This window comes from Ochlerotatus camptorhynchus, unplaced genomic scaffold (genome assembly GCF_037179485.1).
Source record: "Ochlerotatus camptorhynchus isolate MF236.1 unplaced genomic scaffold, CSIRO-AGI_Acam_v1.1 ptg000328l, whole genome shotgun sequence".
Classification (NCBI taxonomy): Eukaryota; Metazoa; Arthropoda; class Insecta; order Diptera; family Culicidae; genus Ochlerotatus; species Ochlerotatus camptorhynchus.
The window spans coordinates 4,994,840-5,007,771 of record NW_027040816.1 but is presented as its reverse complement, the minus strand read 5'-3'; positions in this window follow the sequence as shown (position 1 = coordinate 5,007,771).

The following is a 12,932-nucleotide window of genomic DNA, read 5'->3' as shown; positions in this document are numbered from 1 at the left end:
GAAATCAAAAATGAGCTTTACCTGCTGTGAATGCAGTTTGTGAGAAATGTCCCTAAATCACTTAACCAGAAGGCAGACTACAGTGGGCTGCAGACGATGATCCTCCGAAAAGTAAAGAGTTTTTCTGGGAACTGCGACCAGTAATTTGATCGATAGTAGTACAACCCGTGCCCTTAGTTTAGTGCATGTTGTATTACTCCATCACTATTGAGAAATGATGAAGTATTCGATTTTGATACAGTTGTCATTCTTGCATTTATCGCAAGGATCCGACTCTAATTGAAAGTTCCCGCTCTTTATACCCTTCGGAGTGTTGAAAACACCCTCCAAAGGCGCGTTCCTTTGTCAGTCAAAATTGGATTCCTTAGCAACAAAATTAAGGACACCGATAATGACCATGCATCAGAACCCTAGTCTTAATTACTTCAAACGAGGGACCAACTAATAGAAGATTAGGAATCACATAGATGAAGACTAACTAACTCATTTTTCCTTGTTTCAAGATCATCCTCGGTGGACAAAGTCGAGTCTTGTCACCATCAACAAGGCATAACAAGTAACAAGGATTTTCAATCTGGTTCTTGTAGATATTTTGATTGAAAAAAAAAACCAAATAATATACCTAATACTTAAAAAGCACAACAATTTATCTATCTCTCTATTTATATAGGGGTAAGAGGGGCATAGTGAACAGGTGGGGCATAGTGAGCATCCCGTGCACCAGCCGGCCGTTCGGAACAAATTGATTGGTTGTAGGATCAATATCATAATGATATTGAACCTACTACCAGTTGATTTGTTTCATGCAGCCAGAGATCCAGGGATGCTCATTATGCCCCACCTGTTCACTATGCCCCTCATACCCCTATATAAAAATGAATTTCTGTCTGTCTGTCCGTCTGCTTTTCTGTCTGACCCTTATAGACTCGGAAACTATTGAACCGATCGGCGTGAAAATTTGTATGCAGGGGTTTTTGGGGCAGGGAAAGCTTCTTATGATGGTTCGATACCCCTCCCTCTTTGTAAGAGGGGGGGGGGCTCCCATACAAATGAAACAGAAATTTCTGAATAACTCGAGAACTAGTCAAGCAAATGGAACCAAATTTGGCATGTGGAGGTCATATGAGGTAGCCCCTTAGATAATTGGCGCATAAACTCAAGCTAATATTGAATCCCGAGAAAGGCCGGGCACACTCAGCTAGTATCACATAGGGGAATTTACGTATTCTCGGCAACCTAAGAAGCGACCTTCTTTCTATAGCCTTTTTCTCTAAGGAACGCACACATATGCAGTATTGGTTTGTTTAGAATCTTTTGCTGCCATCTGCTCTAACAATTTCAGTCGAAAGAATTGTCAAAAACTGTTTTGAAACGCTTTTACAAAGCTCCAATCTTCTCTAGTGAGAGCGAGTATTGTCGGCAACCAGTTTTTCTTCGGCAACCGTTCCATTTGAACTGCATGTAAATCTGCTGTTCTATTATCGGCAACTTGAAATCAGCTACAATTTGCAGTGCGTGTGTTGCATTTCAAGAAAACCTTGCTAGATTGCTTTTTCTCAGTGGTAAAAATATAGTCAAATTGAAGCTGAAAGCATAAAGAATCGTTTGCATGCATTCAGCGAAGTGTTTTCGTAAGAAAATCCAGTGAAAATAGTGTTTCAATTTGGGTTGCCGAAAATAGTCTGTCATGCCGAAGCCGTCATTTCCCCTAAATAAGAAATGCTTGAGAAAATTCAAATTTTTTTATTTAAAAAAAAACATTGAAGTATATTTTACCTGCGTTTAAAGTACATTAAATCGAAAAAAAAATTATTTTTCAATGAATATTACTAAAAATGTCAAATATCTCGCTTGAAAGTAGGCTGCGGATTTTTGACGTCTTCAGAAGAGTTGTGCAAGAAGTCAAAACAAACAACTTTACCTGAAAAACTTTTTCGCTATGGTGCTTATATACAAAGTTAGAGGTGGCCCCACCTAAGCGGCGTGATCTAGAACTAAAATATTGACGTCCTTAGATAGTCCTTAACCACCTGAACAACTTTGTCAAAGGCACCAAGCCTCTAAGATGCAAGGGTGGCGCGCTACGATTTTTGTCCAACAAAAGTACCATTCTGCCCTATGTGCGTCGTGGTGACGTTACTCTTCATTTGATTTGCCCAGATAGTCACGTCACCCCGACTTGAGTTTTATCACTTTACTAGTTACAAAAGCTACTAATTTAAATTTTTACATATTAAAATTATGTCATCCTTAGTAGGGTGGCCATCTTGCCTTGTCTATCCCTATCGCATATTTGTACATGGTAATTCATCGTACGTGCGCTGCCGTACTTGCTACGTGTTGACGCTTGGTCAAACTAATATATGCGTCCGGATAATTTGCATGTTACAATATTGCAACAATTTATCTAGCTTCCTAACCAATAGTGCCGCATAAATACTGGCGGAAACCGTTTGGTGGTTTTGTTTGTCTAGTTGTCGTCTTCTATTTACTTATATGTAAGAATGACTTAAGCCTACGCGCCTCAACTCAGATGATCGGTTTACGGAAACTCCCCGACCTGGCCAACGCTGAAAAACGATCTTCGTACCACACTTCCGTTTGTCTTTCAGCACCTCATATCTCATAATACATCATCCAGAATGGGCATCGTCATCTTCTGTGGAGTTCAGTAGCTACCTACCTTGATTTGCTTTCCGTACTGATTACCAATGCTACTAGCCGTACCTATCGACCCATCAACTCATGGACCGGGGACCAACGGCTTTATTTCCCGTTATTGATGCCTCAGAAAATCCCAACGGCGCAGACTGGGATGGAACCCAAGCCCTTTGGAGTGAGATGCAGTTACGTTTACCACAACACCACCGGCGCCGCTGCGCACAGGTGGTTTGCATACGATTAATGATTTAATTAATTCAACTACTGCCATAGTTGCATTATTTGAGGCATTCGATTCAACCGCACCATCATTTGTACTAATTAAGCCGCTCATTTGAATATGAATTGTGGCTTCGCGTCTTCAAGTGCACGACCTACCCGACTTCTCTCATTAAAATTTCATATGCAACAATCAATAGTCATGTAGTTACTGTTTGCAAAGTATGTGTTAAACTATGTATTTTCAGCTAGATCTCGTTTTTGGCAACACAACTGCTTCATTTATGTTGCCAAAATCGAGAACTTTTTCGACATGTCACAATTGATTGCTAAAATGCCTTAACAATATGAACATCAACAAGTGAATCTTATTGAAAATCTATTGAAAAATGTATTTTTTACCAAAATCGAGATTTGCTCGACTTGTGCTAAAAAACGTTATTAGGACTGTATCGAAAATAAGCTGTAAACAATTTTTTCTTTCTAAATCCATAAAAAAATATTTTAAAACTAAGAAAAGGGGTTCTTCAATTATGGATGTCATGTCCTTTTCTCTAACTGCATTAATTTTCATAAATTATATTAAATCGATATTTAATCGATGGCATAATAAGACATCTACCGGCTCTACAAATTGGTATTGAGCCCAGGGATTTTTCTTTAACATAACCAGGGACTTCAGAGAACATCGTACAAATTTAGGAAACTTATTATAAATTTTGGGAACTTCATAAATCTACAGACAAATTCGTAGAAACAAGGAACTTGGAAAAGTTCTGAAAACTGCGTAGAAGTGGAAAATTTATTTCAGTTTGATAAGCTTCGTAGAAGTTAAGGGAATATTATTTTATTTCAGGGAAACTCACTATTGATCGGGAGTCTCTATATAATTTCAGGGCACTTTTTTGAAGCCTCGTGGTCTTGGAATAGTTGTGGAAATTACCAAATATTATAAATTAACAATATGGTTCACTCTTCTATTATCCCCAAGACACGATTTTTCCAGACACTAGCGGCTCTTGTGACGCGAAAGGTGACTAGTACACTGTAAATTGAGCGTAACAAGGCTATCAAAAACAACTCACTGTTGAGCAAAATTTAACCACACGGTAAGAAAAAAATAGTCAAAATTAAGTTCATATCTCAAGCGCCGCCGGGATTTTCTAAGGTACAAAATCTCTGATCACGAAGGGTGGGTGTGGAAGCTGCTTCTCGGGCGTCGGTAGCATTGGTATTCAGTACGGAAAACAAATCAAGGAAAAAAAGTTTATTTCACCCAACTAGGTACTATGTGGGAAGCCAAAAGTAAGTAAAGTCCCATGTACTCAATTAATCATGTTTTGTTGTTTTTGACATCATCCACATCCAGAGGGCCAGTCACTTTCAAATATATGAGAGTGGTAGGAAACCATTTAGAAATGCATGAACATTTTCAGTTTTTATTCATTATCGTCTTTATGAGCAGTTTGGCAGTTGTCACAAATGACATCAAGATGCCTAGCCGGAGTCAATTTTGTTCTGAATAGTTTTCAATCTGACAAGTAGGCTTACTCAGATTGGGCTTTTCCGCTTTTCGCGCTGCCGTTCCGCTTCCGCTGTAATTGCGTGATAAATAATAAAGCGGAATGAAACGATGTAAAATGGAAAGCAGAATCAAAACAAAACCGAAGCCAACTTTTCCCCTAGTTAGTTTGAGTGGGCATGTTGCAATTCGGGAACAACTGACGTTTAAATGCATTGCATACATTTGGCTTGTATGCTTTTGCGGCTTTTGCACATGTTGCTATACACGCTATTTTAAAACTACCCAAATTTGTGTAGAATCAACCCAGATCCGTCAAAACTGAACCTACCCAAAAATGGGTAAGCTGTGTTGGGAGTGACAAGTTGACAAATGAAAAACGTCGATCGGATTGATGTCAATGTTGTTCATTTGTCAACTTGTCACTCCCAACATAGTTTACCCATTTTGGGTAGGTTCAGTTTTGACGGATCTGGGTGGATTCTACTCAAACTTGGGTAGTTTTGAAATAGCGTGTACGGAGAACGAGGTACCCGTCACGCTAACTTGAAAGTACCCATTTATAAGTAAAAAAGGTTAATTTTGAAGAAAAGTGACTAAACTAGTATTAGTAGTTTTTTACCCATTAATGAGTAACTGTTATCCACTAATGGGTAACAGATACTCATTAATGGTTAAACATTGCTAATTTAATGGTAATGCACTTATCTTTAAAATTTATATTTTTTACCCAATAATGGGTACTTAGTAGTTAGTTAAAAATTGAGTTCACTTTCACTCATCATGTGGCTTCCATGAGGCTAGGTAAAATTAAATAAATTATGAAAACTAGATTTTGAGAAATCCTCATCATTAATCCATTGAGTGAAAATTAGCTAACCATCAATTAAATGCAATTGGCGTTGACAGCGACTCTGTAGCTCTTTACTCCTATGTTAAAATCCAAAAGAAAACTTCAGACTGTTCGTGAAACATGGCGGACTTCGTACTATCAACCGGTGGAAACTAACGATTTTAAATTGATTCACTACTTGTATAGCCTATTGGTCCCGAGATTGGTCCCGAGATTGGTCCCAAGCAAATCGATTAAAGTACCCTATTCTAGTCGAAATTCTAGTACTACACTATGTTTGTTTTGAATATGTATGGAAGTTTGACAGATAAAATGAGGGGTTCGTGGATTTTCCTATGTTTCGAGGAGTGCATCGATTAGCTTGGGACCAAAGATAGCACCAGAACTGAGTCAAAAAGTTGAGCACATTTTTTCGGGACCTTCTGGTCTTAGTTTTACCTCTATGGTACGATTCTTTCACTTCACTGAAAAACCCCATAAGAAACTGCCAATCAATTCTAGCAGAGACCATTTTTCGACGGTGCCGTCAACCCAAAAAATGGAGCACGAACGAAGGCGATGAAGCACGTAGGTTGCTATGATTTTCATCCCAAAATAAGTTAAAATTTTCCAATGGTGAAAACATGACGGTTGAGTACTCTTAATTTAAAATCGAATTCATTTTTATTTTTTTGGTTTTTGAGCTTTTCTTAAACTCAAGTGTTTTTTAGTGTTTTTTTCATACCGTGTTTGTTAATCTTTTACCAAAAATTGGGTAAACGATTATTAACGTGTTGAAAGTTTTCCTCCTGTCAGTTGCCAATGTGGTGTGTAAAGAGGGATGGCAGATATAATCTGCATTTTCTTTTATGTGTTTGGATTACCTCTAAGCTTATTGTACATTCAAACTATAGCATATATCACGTTATTTAGGCACTTTTGATAACGCTATTACGTTATTAATATCAACTATAGTCTGAACGTAGTACAATGTCATGACGTCAGGGTAGGCGTGTAACATGCATGAGAAAGCTAATACTGTTTGCCACACCTTTTATCTGACTAAACGTATGAATTGATTACACGCTTAAATAATAAGGCCACGAATGTTTTTAGTCACCTTTCTCACCGGGAGAGGGTATTACCAACAATCAATACGAAACTATCGATTTTAAATTGGCTCACTACTTGACTAGCCTATTGGTCCCAAGCAAACGATTAACGTACCCTATTCTTGTCGAAATTCTAGTACTACACAATGTTTGTTTTGATTAGCTATGAAAGTTTGACTGATAAAATGAGAGGTTAGTAGATTTTCCTATGTTTCGAGGGGTGAATCGATTAGCTTGGGACCGAAGAGAGTACCAGAGCTGAGCCAAAAAGTTGAGTACGTTTCTTCGGGACCTTCTAGTCTTAGAGTTACCTCTATGGTATTACTTATGCGTCTTTTCAGAAATATATGGGAATTCTGGAAGTGAACCATATTGTTATTTTATAATATTTGAAATTACGTACAAATGCAATAAATTTCGTTCATGGAACTTCGCGGAAAATCATCGAGAAACGAAGAAGTACAGTAAACTTTGAAGAAGTTTTGCGAATTTCGTGGCGTAAGACTTCATATAAGTGTAAGGAATTTTAAAAAAGTTCAGGGAATTTTGTAGAAGATCTAAAGATAGTTCAGTAAACGTCTAGGAACTTCAGGGATTCTCGTTTCAGTATAGGGAACTTTGTTGCAGTTTGCCAGAGATCTTAATACGAAAAAAGTGTGCCTTTCCAGAAGTGCAAATATGTTCAGAGATCTTCGTAGAATCAAGAGAGATTGTCAAAATATGGAATTTGGAATAAATTCTGGGAACTTCGTAGAAGTTGAGGAAATTTAGTAAAACTTACGGGAGTTTTGTAGATGTCCAGGAAACGTTGCATAAGTTACAGGATACTCTTTCAGACATCCTTCCTAGACAACAGGAAATATTCAAAAGATCTCCATATAGACAAACATAATAGTATAGTTCTCTGGATATTTTTCCAAGACTTCAGGTTGATCAAGTTCTGAGGATCTCCAACTGTTTAAAAATTCAATGTTCTTTCAAGGCTGTAGGTTGTTCAGGAAGTACCGTAATCCGGGGGAAATTGATCACCGGAGTGGAATTGATCATAATGCGTTGCACTTTTAATTGTCACGTATAACATGGTCGGTGATACATATCAAGATGAATATTAAAGTATATCATCATGAGACTCAAATGATTGCCTTGATGAAACATATTGCATAAATTTTAATTTTGTAGAGCTAACGTTAAGTAGCATACAATATCAACATCCAAACAAACGATCATAGGACTGCAACGATTGATGTCATTACCATTCAAGTATCATGTTTTACTAAACTATGTGCCAATGAATCCGAATTATTTAATAAATTCCTGTAGAATGTTTCAAATATCAAGAAATCCAGTTTTTTTTTTCGCAAAATTACTAGTGATTTTGAATGAAATTGCCTACATTTAGGTGCAACTGTGCGTTTAAGACATCTTTTTTTGGCGTTTCTGCTGAAAACACTTTTCACACAAGGCTTTTAGGATCTGATACGGATTCAGGGAACCCACATTTAACCCTCCCCATGGACATGGAGGTTGACGGTACTGAAACAAAGGGTTATGTTTAATCTCTTTATATTTGCAACGATGATGATTTCCCATAGTGACACATATCACCTTCATAATGCTTCAGTATGCCTCAAACGAATAATTCTTGGTTGTTAATAGAACTTTCTTGATGAAATCGGCTGCTTCATGCAGACTGAGCAATTCTGATTATAGTATCAGATTTGTTCTGTATACAGAGGAACTGGGAGGGCTTATTAGAAACTTCACATCAATAAAGTAATGATCTTCTAGTAAATTTTGCATATAATTTTATTAATATTTTATTTTATTTAAACATATTATTTTTGTTACAGTCAATTAGCATTAGCATACGATACAAGAGATTTAATATTACTTGCTCGTTTTTGCGTAAAATAATCAATATTTATTGTTTTTTTTGTGATTTGAAAATTTTCCCTGTTTGGTTAGAAGTTTCGAAGCTAACGCATGTCCAGTCCACAGGCCTAATAGAAAGATAGACAGAAAAGTGTATCATGAAGAATGGCTGCATGCAGGGTTGCTTCCACTCACTTGCTATAAATTAGTGATTTTCGGAGTTTTGAATTCGTTAGATGTTGTATTGGAGATTTGTGAAGTTGGATGCGGGAGGAGATTGTAGGGCGGGTGTTTGACGCATAGAGCCTGTCAATTTCGCTTTCAGAGTGTCGCAGTCAGCGGTTTTATGATTCGTGAGCGCTCGCGATTCGTAGAATCATTCACGGCGAATGAGAACGACCCAAATTTGAGTTTAGTTCACTCATAATCGCCAAAAGTGCAGGAACTCAGCGATGAGTAAAATTTGTCTCATGTTTTCCCAGGTTTTTCCAGGATTTTCCAGGGAAAAATTCCCGAATTTGAGAAAAGTAAAGATTGGATTCACGCAGTCTATTGGTACTACTCCGAGACTGAATAAAATTTTCGTCAATTTCCTCATTTTTCGGCATATTTTTTAGGGTTTCCACAGGAAACCATGAGACAAATTTACTCATCGCTGAGTTCCTGCACTTTTGGCGATTATGAGTGAACTAAACTCAAATTTGAGTCGTTCTCATTCGCCGTTTTGATTGTGACCGCAAGTGGATTTGGCGGGTTTTGTGTGTCGAACGCTTGCTTTTTGGCCTCTTCTTGTGTCTAACATGTGCAGAGTATCATTATAGCGTCTAATGGTTTTGAGATTCCTGGTTGCGTGAAATATATTTGTGAGAATATCTTTTTGAGATTTTAGTAGTCACGTTTTGTTTGTAGTTTATATTTAATTTCTTTCATGTAATTATCGTAAATAATAGTTATTCAATAATAGATAGTTCATCCATACATTCGTACTTTGACGCGAAGCGCTGTGGATTATGAGATGCTCGATGACCTTGGAGGGATCGATTTTGCTTACTGAGCAGAAAATCATGGATTTAACCCAAAGCTCTTCCATAGAACAATAAATCGCCACCATCATTTATATTTGATATTGAACATTAACCTTGGAAACTATTTGCATATCAAGCGAAAACGTAGTTCTGTATTGTCTCGAAGCGTTATGGTTCTGAGATGCTCGATGACCCTGGAGGCATCGATTTTGCTTACTGAGCAGAAAATTATGGGTTTAATTCCAAGCTCTCCGTCATGACTCTTAAAATTCATGATCACTAAACAAAATTAATATGTTCTTTCGGTAGCCGGCTATCGAGAGATTAAATAAACAACAAATAAACAATACATACTTTTGGTTGCATCGCCAAGTTGAGGTGAATCCTAACCGAATACCCTACCCAACGGACACTCGTTTCAAGGGTTTTGATGCTACGGTGAGGGTTGTTAATGATCTGCTTTGTAGAATTTTCGCTTTTTTCGATTTTTGCCTGGATTGTGGTCTAATTGTATCCGTTGAGTCTCGCTGTTTCGAAGATGCACTGCAATTCTTTAACCTTTCCTCTTTCGCTGAATGGAAGAGTCTGCATCCGATGAATCATGTGATGGAAGACGGTCATTTTTTGTTGGAACGAATGGTTGGAAGTATAGAGGATAACTCTTTTGGTGCTTGTTGGTTTCTTGTAAACTTCGTATTCAAACAAAGAAGATGATGACGATTCCCTGATGACTAGAAGATCGAGAAATGCGAGTTTTCCATCTTTTTCTACCTCGTGAGTGAATTTTATATTCTTCTGAATTCTGTTGATCACATCTAAAATTTGTGGAAAGGCTTCCCGTTTAACTACGCTGAAGATATCGTCGACAAACCTTCACTAACGGTTTTATAATAGTCCATTCTCCTTCAGGATCGTCTCCAAGTTAGCCATGAAAAGTTCACACAGGAAGGAGGATAAAGGATTTCCCATTGGGGTTCTTCCATACAAAGGCGGGTCAGCTTAAGGTACGTCCGAACCTTGTTTCTCCATGCTGCATCCTCTCGTTGTGTTAATAGCCAGTTTTCCTTGACTGGTACGCTGGGAAAACTCTGGAACTGATTCGGCTTACTCTGGAACTCTGTGACTAGCCACTTCGCTAGTTTGTGGGTAGGGGAACCAACTGCAGACACGATCTCTCGCATTTCATTCCCCTGTTTGTGGACTTTGGGGAGACCTTTGATCCTGAGTAGAATGGGATTGGATTCCCGTAAACGAAATGTTCCATCTCCTAATATTGATTTACACTCCTTCAGTGTTTTTTCCACGCGTTTCACCAAACGGTTTTCTACAAAAATTGCAGTAGGGTCTCACATTCTGCTCCACTTATGATTGCTAAGAGTAAATAAATTTATTGTTGTTTCGTCTTCGATTGAATCTTACAGACTACTCTACATATTCTTAATTCTATTTTTAAAAACATTCTTAGAAAAAGTAAAATCGTAATGAACACCAACGTCGTTGAAGGGTTTCAAGCAGGAATTTAGTGGATTGTTCTTACCATAGACGGTTCTATGTGCCGGTACAGCAATGAGAGGAGATCTGCTTAGTTGCCGCGGTGGTACATAGAGAGGAATTTCCTGGAGCAATTGAGGACAATCGATGTTTCCGCCAAGTAGGTCAAAAATGAATAGTTGCTGAATCATTTTACACCTTTCATTTAACGTTTCTAAGTTTATCAATGCACAACGAGCGGTGTAGTCAGGTAGGTGCATGGTATCACGCCATGGCAGATTTCGTAGTGTCAATCTGATGAACAGTCTCTGTATTCGTTCAACTTTTAAAACGAGTGAGGTATGGAACGGAGCCCAGATGGGAGCTGCATATTCTAGGAGGCTCCTTACTAGAGTACAGTACAGCGTCTTCTGGGCGTAGATATCCGTGAACTGCCATGTGTACCGCCGAATGAAACCAAGAACAGCATATGCCTTCGAATTAACCATCGCTACGTGATTGTTAAACCTCAACTTTGAGTCAATCGTAACCCCTAGATCAAGAATTGATGACACTCGTTTCAATGGTACATATTCCAGCGTGTACTGGTGAGTGATAGGGGCGCAGCGACGAGAAAAAGGAAAATATTTTGCATTTTTTATATTGACTTTCATTCCGTTTTCATTGCACCATAGCAACAAATTGTGAATATCACGCTGAAGTACAATACAGTCGAGGATGGAAACGATGATTCTGTAGATTTTCAGGTCATCGGCAAACATCTGCTTGAATAATGAGATACGTGGACACAAATCATTTACAAACAATACGAAAATACACCGGAAGTGATTGAAAACGATACCGAACGAGTAGAGTTTAACGACACGAAAGCATTACGATTCGTCAGGTAAGACCGAATCCAGTAAACCATCCAATCGGAGAGTCCTATAGCTTTCAGTTTTTCACAAGCACGCGCGTGTGGTACCGTGTCAAACGCTTTTGAATAATCAATGTAGACCGAGTCAACCTGATTGCGAAGTTCGACCTCGCGGAACAGTGTGTTGGTATAGCACATCAGATTCGTGGATGTAGAACGATGTTGAACAAACCCATGTTGATACTCCGATATTAAAGGCTGAACAACACTGTAAAGTGCTCCGTGCACTAGGGTTTCAAAAGCCTTGCTAATGCAGCATTGAAGCGAAATACCACGATAATTGTCAACGTGGTTACGGCTACCGGATTTGTATATTGGTACGATAGCAGCAGTTTTCCATAAGCTGGGGAACGTCCTCTCGGACAGCGAACGGTTGAATATACAGCAAATCGGTAAAGCCAGCGAGCGAGCGCAGTATTTCAGGAAATTAGGAGGAATTCCGTCAAATCCGGGGCTTTTTGATGCATTAAGATTGGTCAAAACTGTATGGACATCATCTGGCGTGAAGCGTAGTAAGGGGAAATTTAAGTCATATTCATGTCGATCGTTGACGCTGTAAGCGGGGAGGCGAGCTAGCTTTGCACCATAAACACCTTGAAAAAATGTAGCAAACAAATGTGCGATCTCTTCCGGCGATGTTGCGGTTACGCCGTCTAGAACAACTGTGTTGGGTAGGCGATTGCACATCCTTTGCGACTTCACGAATTTCCAGAAATTCGATGGGTTTTGTCTCAGTTTTGACTGTGTTCGTTGAACATGTTCTTCGTAGCTAGCGGCGAGTAGTTTGTTGTATTGAGTTTCAATTGAACGAAGAGTATTTCGGTTGTCATCGGATTTAGAGATGAAAAACCGTTTGCGGGCCTTGCGGAGTTTGTTGCGGAGGTTACGCAGCTCTGTATTTCACGAGGGTTTCCACGCATAGTAGCCGGAGAAAGGTCTACGAAGAGGAACACACTCGTGGAAAATTGCGTGCAGTTTTTCGTAGAACTGGTTTGTAATGACGTCAACTGAATCACCGTTCAGGACCAGGGACCAATTAACTGCTGTAAGTATCTGATCTAGGGCGGTTAGATCACAGTTTTTAAGATCAAATACTGCTGGGACATCATGATGATCAGGTAGATTGAAGTGCGCATCAAGGTTCAGAATGAATGGCCTGTGATCGATGTCAACATTAAGCAGTGGAACCGCTGTTTCAAGGAGATCAAAATCGTCTGGATTGGTAGTGAATGCCAAATTTGTTTTAGACATTAGGACACGACTCGAACTTATTCTCCACTAT